Source organism: Mobula hypostoma, chromosome 13 (assembly GCF_963921235.1).
Source record: "Mobula hypostoma chromosome 13, sMobHyp1.1, whole genome shotgun sequence".
NCBI classification, from domain to species: domain Eukaryota; kingdom Metazoa; phylum Chordata; class Chondrichthyes; order Myliobatiformes; family Myliobatidae; genus Mobula; species Mobula hypostoma.
Window position 1 is genome coordinate 81,310,743 of NC_086109.1, and position 13,057 is coordinate 81,323,799.

Here is a 13,057-nt window from a genome sequence, read left to right on the forward strand (position 1 = left end):
ATTGGCATAGATGATGAATCTTTTGGATAGACCCCCCCCCCACCCGCACTCATTCTGCTCAACGCTCAACGGGAACAAGGTTCCCCTGCAGCCCAGTCGCTTTTGCTACTTGTTGTTGAGTTCAAGTGTGCTTTAGATTTTCCAGTACTGGGCAGGAGGCTGCCTACCGATGCCTGGACCTGGGCCAAGATAGAGAGATTGCGAGGGACTATGCAGTAAAGTTCTGCAGACTTCCAGTGGAGACAGGGTGAAATGAGAGTTTCCTCATCACTGCCTTCCAGTGGAGACTGAGCACAGGGCTTCAGCATAAGATTGCAGTGCGTGAAGAGCAGGGCAGTCGAGCCTGCTTAACCTGATTAATTTGGCCATTCAAATCAACACCTGGGCAACTAAGTGGCTTAGAGAAAGAATGCCCTGAGCTACCCAAGATCACGATTTGCCTGGACCCTCTCTTGCATCATCTAATAGTGCATGGAGGAGCCTGTGCGGGTGGTGGGGGGCATTAACCTACCTCAGGAGGAACGAGATTAGTGCAGGAAAGCAGGTTCCTACCTCTATTGTGGCAATCCAGCACTCTTCATGTCCCAAATGCCCAATAAAAGAAGATATCTGTCAGAGCAGGAAGGGGAGTTTTGATGGGTTAGTTCTCCCTAAAACATGCTGCCCTAATTGTGTAAAGCTTCCAGCTTCCTTGTCACGGGGGGGGGGGGGTCTCAGATCCATGAGTTTCAGGCATTTATTGACTCCAGGGCAGCCAGGAAACTCATGAATATCTCTCTGGTTCAAAAATGAAGAGTTTAGACTCAGCAATTGGTGAAAATATCAAAGTTAAGGCTCTGGATGATTGGCCTCTAGGCACCAACAAGATCCATCTTTCCACAAAGCCCCTCCAACTTGTGCTAGAAGGGAAGAGTTCTCATAAGTGGTTGATTCGTGTTTGGCCTTGCCTGGTTATCTCGACACAACTCACAGATTGATTGGTCCCTAAAGGTGCACCAAGAGTGGGGACCTGCATGCCTGTCTATCTGTCTGGGTCCAGCTCAATCCTCTGTCCATGAATCCCTTCCTGTGTCGACTTCTCATGTTGACCTGTCTTCCATTCTTTCTGAATATGCTGATCTTCTTGAGGTCTCCAGTTAGAAGAAGGCTGCCTCCCTCTCTCTACACTGGCCATACAACTGAGCCATTGATCTTTTACCTGTATTAGTTCTCCCTGCAGCCTGTTCTTTTCCCTCTCTCATTCTGGAAAGGTGGCCATGGACAGAGTACATCAAGAAAGCATTGGCCTTAGGGTTCATTATTTGTCACCCTTGCAAAAAGGGGCAGGCTTCTTTTTTCTCCTGAGCAAGAAGAATGATAAGCTCCATCTGTGCATTGATTATTGGCCCCTCAACAACATCTCAGTGAAGAATCACTACCCTCTTACCCTGCTTACCTCTGCATTTGAACAGTTGCAGGGAGAAACCATATTTTCCAAGGTAGTTCTTCACAATGCTTATAACCTGGCTCATATCCGATAAAGGGGACAAATGGAAGAGAGTCTTCAAAACCTCCACTTGCCACTATGGCAGCCTCGTGATGCACTTTGCTCTGGACAACACCCGTGCTGTTTTCCGGCCCTGGTCAATGATATGCTCAGGGCCACATTGAATCAGTTCGTTTTCATGTGTTTTGAATGACGTTCTGATCTATTCCGGCTCTAGCCAGTATCATATTCAGCATATCTGGAACTTCCTCAGACAGCTCCTCAAAAATAACCTTAACTCCAAGCCAGAGAAATGTAAGATCCTTAAAGATCAGATGTCACTTTTGGCTACATCTTCACCTCTTCCAATCTTAAGATGGATTCATGTAAAGTTCAGGTAGCCACTGACTGGTCCAAACCATCTACAGTCAAACAGGTATGGTACTTCATGGAGTTTGCAAACTATTATTGCTACTTCAATAGAAACTTCATTTCCAACAAGGCCACCATAAATGCACTCACCAAGAAGACCTTTGCTAGATTCCTTTGGACAAGTGAAGTAAAACAATTACTCTTGGATCTAAAGCAATGCTTCACCACTTCCCCAGTGCTGCAACACCCAGACCCATCCTGTCCACTCACTGTTGGTATAGATGCATTAGATGTTGGCATTAGAGCTGTACTCTCCCACTGCTCTTCTGTAGATAACAGAACATAGATTCTGATCAAGGACCACAGTTCACTTTCCATTTCTGAAAGGCCTTCTGTTCTCTTGTGAGAGCCACAGCCAGCCTCCCAGCTGGTTTCCACCCCCAATCTAATGGCCAAACTGAGAGAGTAAATCAGGAGTTGGAGACAACCCTGCATTGCCTTGTCAATTCCAATCCTGTGCCCTGGACCTCCCAGTTGGTTTGGGCAGAGATTGCCCATAATAACTTCTGGTTATCCTCTACTTTGAATGCCAAGAGAAGTTCCAGCCACCACTCTTCTCTGACCAAGAGACTGTCGTGGGAGTTTCTGCTGAACAGTTGGTCCAGTGCTACAAGCACAACTGGTGATGGGCCAGAACTTCTCTGCTGCACGTTCGGAAACAACAGGCCTGGCAGGCTGATTGGCTCTGTCAACAGGTGAGGTCTCTCAAGCCAGGGGAGGAAAGCCTGACCCGCATCTAAAGATCTTCCCTTGAAAGCCAAGAGCTTCAAGTAGGCTCCATGCTATGTAGGACCATTTGTAGTGGAGAAGGCTATCAACAAGGTCTCATAAATATTGGGCCTGTCATCACTGAAAAAGATCCACCCATTCTTCCACGTTTCCCAGCTCAAGCCGATAACCATCTTCCCCCGACTCCAGTTACCAGCCCCTACTCCTTCCCACTTTGTGGATGGGTCCCTGGTCTATTTTGGGCCAAATTGAAAAGACCAAGGTGTTGTGGCCCCAGGCATGGTATGGGCTGGTTCATATCATTGGTCAAAGCTACAGAACCTGATGTTTGGATGGAGGGTTAAGCGCTGGGCCAGACTGAAAAGGTCAGGGTATAGGGGCTCGAGGCGAGGTTGTGTGGGGTGGGGGGAGTTCGGTTCAGGTCACTGCTCCATGGCACTTACTCGGTTCTGCACTGAACTATGGGACTCCCTTGCGGACTTCAGTTCAGAAACGCTATTTGCTAGCAGTTGCGGTTTGCATGATGTTTTTTTAACTGCACATTGGGTGTTCGACCGTCTTTTTTATGGGTTATTTTATTCTTTTATTTTTTATGGGTTCTTTTTTAATGGGCATGATGTGGTTTTTATTCTCTACACACTGAGTGTTAGACGGTCTTCTTTTTATATATATGTGGGTTCTTTTTCTGGGTGTCTTTGTTTCTTGCCTGCCTGTTTGAAGACGAATCTCAAGGTTGTATAACATATACATACTTCGATAATAAATGTACTTTGAACTTTGAAGCGCCTCCCAGCATCTCATCTGGCAGGGTCCAGAATCTTATGGATTGGGAGGGGTATGTCTGCAAGGGAGGGCCATGACATTCTGGACAAGTCTCTCTGGGACTCCTGGCAGGCATAGGTTTCTGGTGGCTTCAGAGCTGTGCCGAGGGAGGAGGGGGCCTATCACAGGGCCGCTGGGTCTGGGCGCCCTCACAGTGGAATGTGTTTGGCAATCATGCTCGTGAGTATGCGTGTTCCAGCCAGTTAGTGTTTCGTTCTGGTGGCATTTAACTCCCTTCTGCTCATTTCAGTTTTGTTGAGATTTGACCAAAAGTAGACCAGTGTTGACGCCCCCTTCTTACCATTGCCCATTTCTAAAAAAAGAAGATTACTGTCTTCTTGATGCTGCCAAGGAGTGGTATTTATTTAGTATTAAGCAACTACTGGCAAGCCATTGTATCGGCGTTAGTTTGAAGGTTCTAGTCAATACCCTATGTAGGCCTAGTGTTTATTGCTGTTCCTTTATGGAACTGCACAGTTCCTAGTAAGGTCAGTGAACTGTTGATCCAACTTCAATGTCTCTCTTGACACTTTGGCCATAACTCCACATCCTGTCAATTTTCTTGCAGGCATTCATAGTAGAAAAGAGAAATACAATAGAATCAATGAAAAACTACAAAGACTGATGAACAACCAATATGCAAAAGAAGACAAAAAGTGTGATTTTTTTTTTAAAAAAGCTAATAAATAATGCCGAGAATATGAGTTGTAGGGTCCTTGAAAGTGAGTCCATAGTTGGTGGAATCAGTTCAAAGTAGAGGTGAGTGAAGTTATCCAAACTTTTTTTTTGGAGCCTGATGGTTGGAGGGTAATAACTGCCTGAACTGATAGTGTGGGTCTTAAGAGTCCAGTACCTGCTTCCTGATGGCAGCAGTGCAAAGCGAACATGGCCTGGATGGCAGGGGTCATTGATAACAGATGCTGTTTACTCGTGACAGCATTCCTGATACTGTAGGTGTGTTCACTGGTGGGGAGGGCTTTGCCAGTGATGGACTATCGGCAATATATTGGCCAATTTTCTCATCAACAAAAAACAGAGCAGATGATCTATTTTAGTAACGTTACTAATGAGACACACTAAGTATCATGTAGAAAGACCAGTTCCTCTGTTGACAGGGGACAACAAAAGCAGAAACAACAGAAGAGGTTATTTTCTGCATTCACAATTGCTCTGTCTTTCGTACAAAAAAAAAGCTGAATGAACTTAGTAGGTCAGCCAGATCTGTGAAAAGAAATAAACAGTTGGCATTTTGGGCTGAGACCTTTCATCGTGATGAGAGCCTTGAGGCCTGATGGAACGTCAACTGTTCATTCCTTTCCAATCTCCTCTCCTATCAGATTCCTTCTCATTCAGCCTGTTACCCTTCCCACCTATCACCTCCCAGTTTCTCACTTCATTACCCTCTCCCATCTTCCCCCTCACCTTGTTTCACCTATCACCTTCCAGATTGAACTCCTTCCCCTCCCCCAACTTCATATTCTGGCTTCTTCCCCCTTTCTATCCAGTCCGGATGAAGGATCTTGGCCTAAAATGGCAACTGTCTATTCTTTTCCGTAGAAGTTTTCTGACTTGTTGAGTTCTTCTAGCATTTTGTGTGTGTTACTCACAATACTGCATTTTCATGACCTGCACATGCTGAAAATTGATAGATTATGCTTGTCTCAGAAGAAATTAAAATCAGAAGGAGCTTATTTTCAAGCATTCAGAAAGAAATGACATGATATGATACTTTCTGACACTCAGAGTAATTGATTTCAAACATAGACCGGTTAATTACGCATTCAGTCTAGCATAATCTCTGCAGGCATACTTGTGGATTCTACACTGAGGTTTTATACTGCTGAGGCTTTATAAGGCTTTGGTCAGAGCTCACTTGAAGTATTGTGAGCAACTTTGGGCCTCTATCTAAGGAAGGATGTGCTGGCATTGGAAAGGGTCCAGAGGTTCATGAGAATTATCCTGGGAATGAAAGGGTTAATGTACGAGTGGCATTTGATGGCTCTGGGCCTGAACTCCCTGGAGTTTAGAAGAATGAGGGGCATCTCACTAAAACCAACTGAATATTGAAAGGCCTGGATAGAATGGACGTGGAGAGAATGTTGCCTGTAGTTGAGGAGTCTGGAACAGAGGGGACAGATTCAGAATAGGAGGAAGTTCCATTAGAACAGTGATAAGGAAGAATTTCTTTAGCAGAGGATGGTGAAACTAGAATTCATTGCCACGGATTGCTGTGCAGGACAAGTCATTCGGTATATTTAAAGCAAAGGTTGATAAGTTCTATATTAGTAAGGGCGTCAAAGATTACAGGAGAATGGGGATGAGAGGGATAATAAATCAGCCATGATGGAATGACAGAGAAGACTCAATGGGCCAAATGGTCTAATTTTGCTTCCATGTCTTATGGTCTTCATTTCTTATGGTCTTTTTTTTTGTAAGCCCCTGGGTTGGTCAGGGTCGACCATGGATGTTGTCCCCATAGCTGTCTACACATATGCAAACCAGGGCAGTACAATATAAAGAGGATGCTGTTGTCCCATGCAGCATCCTTCCCCTCTCTAGGCAGCCGATGAAGCCAAAGGGATGATAGAGACTGATGCAGTTTGGCACCAGTGGAGTGGCAGAAGTTTTCAGTCAGCGTTGAACTCAATGTAGGATCGTCACATGGACTCCAGCTCCGGATTTTTCCCTGGGGTTTACTCCCAAAGCCTTCCCCATGAGTGGGCATAGCCGCAAGGCAGCTGAAATTTGAGATTAGAGTTTTCCTTCTCATAGATGAGCTGCCAGCCATGGCTGATAAGCTACATCTGCCCAATGTGACTGGTTTTAAGGCACCAGAAACTTGCCTTTGCCCCTTCTCCCGTCAGTAGAAATGGTTCTGCCAGGCTTAGTAACTAAACCACACGTGAAGGCCAGGAGCTGTACCTTGTCGTCAGAGGCTATATGAGACCCATGCCACTGGAAACATTTAATAGTCAGTTGGAACTTAACTCACTACCCTGACATATCAGGTTATCCAGCATCTATGCAAGAATGTTACATTTCAAAGCAATAAGCACACAATGTTGGATGAACTCAGAAGGTCAGGCAGCAGCTATGGAGGGAATAAACAGTTTAAGCTGAAATCCTCCACCAGAACTGAAAAGGAAGGAGGAAGAAGCCAGAGTAAGAAAGGGAGTGGGGGGATGAGAAGGAGTACAAGCTGGCAAATGATGGGTGAAACCAGGTGATGGGGGAAGGTAGGTGGGTGGGGGATGGGGTATGAAGTGAGAAGCTGGGGAGTGATAGGTGGAAGTGGCAAAGGGCTGAGAAAGAAGAAATCTGATTGAGGAGGAGAGTGGACCAGCAGAGAAAGGGAAGGAGGAGGGGCCCCAGAGGAAGATGATGAGCAGCTGAGGAGAAGAGAAGGGGCAAGAGCGGAGGCAGAGTGGGGAATGGAAAAGGAAAGAAGGGAGAGTTGAGAGTTATTATAGGAAATCAGATAAATCAATGTCTGTGCCATCAGGTTGGAGGTTACCCAGACAGAAAATACTACTATAAGACATAGGAGCAGAATGAGGCCATTTGACCCATTCAGTCTGCTCTCTCATTGCATCATGGCTGATTTATTATCCTTCTCAACCCCATTCTCCCGCCTTCTCCCCGTAAGCTTTGACACCCTTACTAATCAAGAATGTGTCAGTATCCAATTTAAGTATACCAAATGACTTGGCCTCCACAGCCAATTGTGACACAGATTCACCATCCATTGGCAAAAGAAATTCCTCTTGAGGAAGTTGAGGTGTTGCTCCCCCAACCTGAGAGTGGCCTCATCATTTTAAGTCAACAACCATTCATGGGAATTGCTCTGATGGAGGATTACTGACCACACCATTAACTCTGCTTCTCCCTCCACAGATACTGCTTGACCAGCTGAGTATCCCCAACATTTTGTTGTTTGTAATTGAAAGGGTTACTGGCCTGCCATCCTCAATGCATGTTCAGGAAAACTGATTTTATCCAAAACTCCACCTCGTTTTCTAAAATGTACCAGACCCCATTCACTCAAATTTACGAAGACACACTGACTTTCTGTTAAGCAAGGCTATTTTATTATGTGCTTGAGATAGAGCATACACCATGTGCCTTTGTACTGCTACATAAAATCTGCGGTATATCTGAGATATATGTATACACTTTACTTATCTATATTTACATTGCTCACCTGCATTAGAGATGTACCGAAATATCGCAGTTCCAAGAGAGATTTGAGCACTGGTGCCCCACAAGGCTATGTACTCAGCCCCCTGCTGTACTCACTGTACACCCATGATTGTGTAGCCAAGTTTCCATCAAACTCAATATATAAGTTTGCTGATGACAAAACAATTGTAGACCGTATCTCGGGTAATGATGAGTTTGAGTACAGAGAGGAAATCAAGAACCTGGTGGCATGGTGCGAAGACAATAATCTATCCCTCAATGTCAGCAAGACGAAGGAGTTGGTTGTTGACTCCAGAAGGAGTAGCGGACCGCACGACCCAGTTTACATTGGTGATGCGCAAGTGGAACAGGTCAAAAGCTTTAAGTTCTTTGGGGTCAATATCACAAATGACCTGACTTGGTCCAACCAAGCAGAGTCCACAGCCAAGAAGGCCCACCAGCGCCTTTACTTCCTGAGAAAACTAAAGAAATTTGGCCTGTCCCCTAAAACCCTCACTAATTTTTATAGATGCACCATAGAAAGCATTCTTCTAGGGTGCATCACAACCTGGTATGGAAGTTGTCCCGTCCAAGACCGAAAGAAGCTGCAGAAGATCGTGAACACGGCGCAGCACATCACACAAACCAATCTTCCGTCCTTAGACTCACTTTACACCGCACACTGTCGGAGCAGTGCTGCCAGGATAATCAAGGACACGACCCACCCAGCCAACACACTTTTCGTCCCTCTTCCCTCCGGGAGAAGGCTCAGGAGCTTGAAAACTCGTACGGCCAGATTTGGGAACAGCTTCTTTCCAACTGTGATAAGACTGCTGAACGGATCCTGACCCAGATCTGGGCCGTACCCTCCAAATATCCAGACCTGCCACTCGTTTTTTTTGCACTACCTTACTTTCCCTTTTCTATTTTCTATTTATGATTTATAATTTCAATTTTTAATATTTACTCTCGATTTGTACTCCAGGGAGCAGGAAGTGCAGAATCAAATATCACTGTGATGATTGTACATATCAATTGTTTAGCGACAATAAAGTATAAAGTATAAAGATTTATAAAACACCTAATTCCAGTTTAGAAAGTTGTACTGTTTGAATAAAGCATATTTCACTTAAGAAGAAGTAAAATTGCCTGTTACTGCCCTTGACGGTCTCTGCTTGACGAATAAATGAGTTATGAATGAACTCAGATCTACAATGCAACAATAATCTTTTCCTCGCTCTTCTTGTAGTTCTAATGAAAAGATATCAACCTGAAATACTAGCTCTGCTGTGCTCCCCACTGCACCCTACCCTACCAGCTGCATGATTCCGGGAAGTTTCAGAATAACCCCAATTTCAGAATATTGATTTATTTATTTATTTACATATATATATAGCTAGAGTGCCAAAGGCTTTTGCACGGTACTGCATTTGTCAACATGGAGCGGAGAGCGAGTTTGTAAATCTGGTGGGAACAAAGGTCGTTGGGAATGTTGACGGTGTAGTGCCGCAGGAGACGTGTGGGACAGGTGGCAGAGAAGGGACAGGGGGAGGCACGAGTATAGACACACCCAGTCCTGAGATACCAGGCAAGGTCATTTGATTCCAAACAATTGGTTTATTGATCATTACAGAATGTCTCTCTGGTGCTTCCTACTCCCTCTCCTTCGTTTCCCTTTTTACCAGCCATGATTCCCCTCTCCCTGCCCCCTTCCCACTCTCAGTCCACAATAGAGACTGATATCAGAATCAGGTTTATTAGTAGTAGTAGTAGTAATAGTAGTAGTCATACTTTATTGATCCCGAGGGAAATTGGTTTTCGTTACAGTTGCACCATAAATAATTAAATAGTAATAAAACCATAAATAATTAAATAGTAATATGTAAATTATGCCAGGAAATAAGTCCAGGACCAGCCTATTGGCTCAGGGTGTCTGACCCTCCAAGGGAGGAGTTGTAAAGTTTGATGGCCACAGGCAGGAATGACTTCCTATGACGCTCTGTGCTGCATCTCGGTGGAATGAGTCTCTGGCTGAATGTACTCCTGTGCCCACCCAGTACATTATGTAGTGGATGGGAGACATTGTCCAAGATGGCATGCAACTTGGACAGCATCCTCTTTTCAGACACCACCGTCAGAGAGTCCAGTTCCATCCCCACAACATCACTGGCCTTACGAATGAGTTTTTCACTAACATATGTCATGAAATTTGGTTTTTTTTGCAGCAGTACAGTTCAATACATAAATTTACTACAGTACTTTGCATAGGTCTTCGGCACCCTAGCGATATATATGTGCCTAAGAGTTTTGCACAGTGCTGTATATTTAGAGATATAGCATGAAACAGGCCCTTCTGGTGCAACGAGCTGCTCTGTCTAGGAATCTACCGATGAACCCTCGCCTAGTTGTAATAACCAATTAGCCAAGTAACCACAATGTGGGAGGAAAGCAGAGCACCCAGAGAAAACCCACGCGTTCACGGGGAGAAGCGTACAAACTCCTTACAGATGGCATTGGAATTGAACTCAGAACTCCAGTGCCCCGAGCTGTAATAGCGTTGTGCTAAATGAAACACATTTAAAAACAGAACTAAGCTTATACGTACAAATTATGGTCTGCAAACCCACTGGACACATGAAGCACTCTGGTAGGTGGAATGCTTCCCAACAAAGTATTTTAACCCCAGTCACGTGCTGCTAGTTCCTCTAGGTAGAGCTAAGGATTTACCCAGGAGCCTGTGGTTAGATGCATTTCATCCTGTCAATTGTGTTAATGAGGTTCGGTAGCACAGCCTGGCAATCATAGTCATAGCGATCAGATAATCCCCAAATACAGTGGATACTGTGGAATTCCCTTTATAATCCCACATAATTTTGACAATCTCATTAGTTTCAGTTTGGATAATTGTTCATGGCATGGGGGAAATTGATTTTAATTATTCTGCCTCCAGATATGAAAGGACTTTCACACTTAAATTATTAAAGGATCAGCACTACTGTGCTTAATTTGCAATTTCTGCAAGAGATTTACACTTAAATCCATCATAACACTGTGCTGTACTATGTTCCTCCTTCTGAGCCATTCCAATGATCTCTATAACCCTTGGCAAGTAACACAAACTTTTAATAATTTAATTGTTTTCCTGTAAAAGAAACAACTCTGAAGGTAAAAAAGTAAGAAGAGTAATGTGTTAATGACTGAATAGTGCGGAGCTTGCTGTGGGATTGACCTGTCAGACCCAGCAGGGAGCTCATTGGACTGCGGGTGGCTTACGTTGTGGCCACAAACTTCCGGGATGTTGCAGGTGAGATTCCAACAAGGCACTGTGACCCATTTCAACCACCTACTTGAAGCACCTTCAATAACTCCAAAAGACTGAGGTTTGGTAAAATACTGAAAGGTTTTTACTCGCTGTACAATACGACCTCCACAGTGAGTGTCTGCCCCCGGACTGAGGGGGAGGGGCAAGGCAAAACACCTTTATCCAGGACTCTGTGGGAGGAGCCACAGGGGCAGCCAGCAGAGGGGTGTGTCCAGACAGTCAACCCAGTCACAACATATGTATATGGTTTACCACACTACTCAAGGGCAATAGGATGGGGGAATAATTGCTGCTCTTGCCACATTCTAACCGGTGAATAAGTAAGTTGTGCCATTAAGCTGACTGTGCAAACATGCCACAGACAGGCTTGCAGTGGATCCGTTACTTACTCGAGGTCCTGCTACACTAGCGTTTCATTGTTCCACACTCTCAGAACATCAGTATACCTCTCATTGCTATCACGCAGAGCGCAGATTCATGGCAGTACTCTTGTTCCTAGTATCCAAACACTCACAGGTATTGCCCTGTAGTTAAAAAGAGACTTTCGCGGAACGTTGCTCATAACTGACAGCTCCTGCTGACAAACCACCTGGATCCTATGGTGTCTCTCTGTTAGACGTGATGGGAACTGCCATCTCCCCTCCTCTCACCTCCACTCCCCTGGTTCTATCTGTCTCTATTTATGTCTGCCTCCAGATCATCTATCTGCTTCCATCTTCCAGCTCAAACCTCCTTCCCACCTGGCTCCACCTAGCTGTTACCTTCAACACTTCTCAGTCCACCCATCACTAACTGGCCACTGTCTCACCACTACCCCCTCTGCCCTTTTTACTGGCCATCTCTCCTCCTCCTGCAGCGATTCAACCCAAAAATTTGATCATTTCTTTCTCTTCCCTCCACCCCTCCCTGCCCCCACAGATGCTGCTTGATCCACAGATTTCTGCCAGCAGATGACTTGTGCTTCAGTTTCCAGCATTCTCGTGTGTCTCCTTTTTGCTTTGTTGGGCTGCACAGCTCCCTCTAGCCCAGAGATTCCTCAGCAGTAATGAACTTAATGATGACTCTGTCCCTGGCCAGTCACACTATACTAAGTCCATTACACCCAACACCAGCCCTTAGAGGCGATCACTGCACATTGGCTTGATGACTAATTCCACTGCGAAGATCTCTTCAACCATTTCATTGTTGCTGGAATGCCAGCAGCAGATTGGGCCCTCGACTAGCTTCCTGGAAACATAATAGGAATGGAAAAGTCAAAGTCAAGTCATCACACAAAGCATCCTACCCGGATGCATCACAGCTTGGTGTGGCAACTGCTCTGCCTGCGGCCACAAGAAATTGCGGAAAGTCATGAATATAGCATTGTTTATCATGAAAATCAGCCTCCCCTCTCTTGATTCTGTCTATGTTTCCCACTGCCTGAGAAAAGCAGCCAACATAATCAAAGGCCCATCCCAACCCACACATTCTCTCTTCTCCCCGATTCCATTGTGCAAAGGTTTGTGAACATGTACCACCAGATTCAAGGACCGCTGTTCCCTGTTTTTATGAGGCCCTTTTATGGACCTCTTGTATGATAAAGAACACCTGATCTCTCAAACACGAGGAAATCTGCAGATGCTGGAATTTCAAGCAACACACATCAAAGTTGCTGGTGAACGCAGCAGGCCAGGCAGCATCTCTAGGAAGAGGTACAGTCGATGTTTCGGGCCGAGACCCTTCGTCAGGACTAACTGAAGGAAGAGCTAGTAAGAGATTTGAAAGTGCGAGGGGGAGGGGGAGATCCGAAATGATAGGAGAGGGGGAGGGATGGAGCCAAGAGCTGGACAGTTGATTGGCAAAAGGGATATGAGAGGATCAGGGGACAGGAGGCCTGCTTTGTCAGAGCCCTCACACCTTATTTGACTATCGGCACTTCACTTTCTCTGTAGCTCTAACACAATATTCCATATATTCTTATTGCTTATCCTTTTGCATAACCTCAGTGTATGGAATGTCATGATAACAAAAGCTTCTCACTATCTCTGAGTACATGCAAAAATATTAAATTAATTATCAATTACATAGCAGCAGTATCAATAAAGAAGCTTAACATACAGTACTGTGCA

At 45.0% G+C, this 13,057-nt stretch overlaps 1 protein-coding gene across 1 annotated transcript in view; it reads right to left on the reverse strand.

Annotated features, from left to right (window-relative positions):
* ntrk3a (neurotrophic tyrosine kinase, receptor, type 3a) overlaps window positions 1-13,057 on the reverse strand; it is a 983,676-nt gene that overhangs the window by 462,960 nt on the left and 507,659 nt on the right. The window lies entirely within an intron of this gene.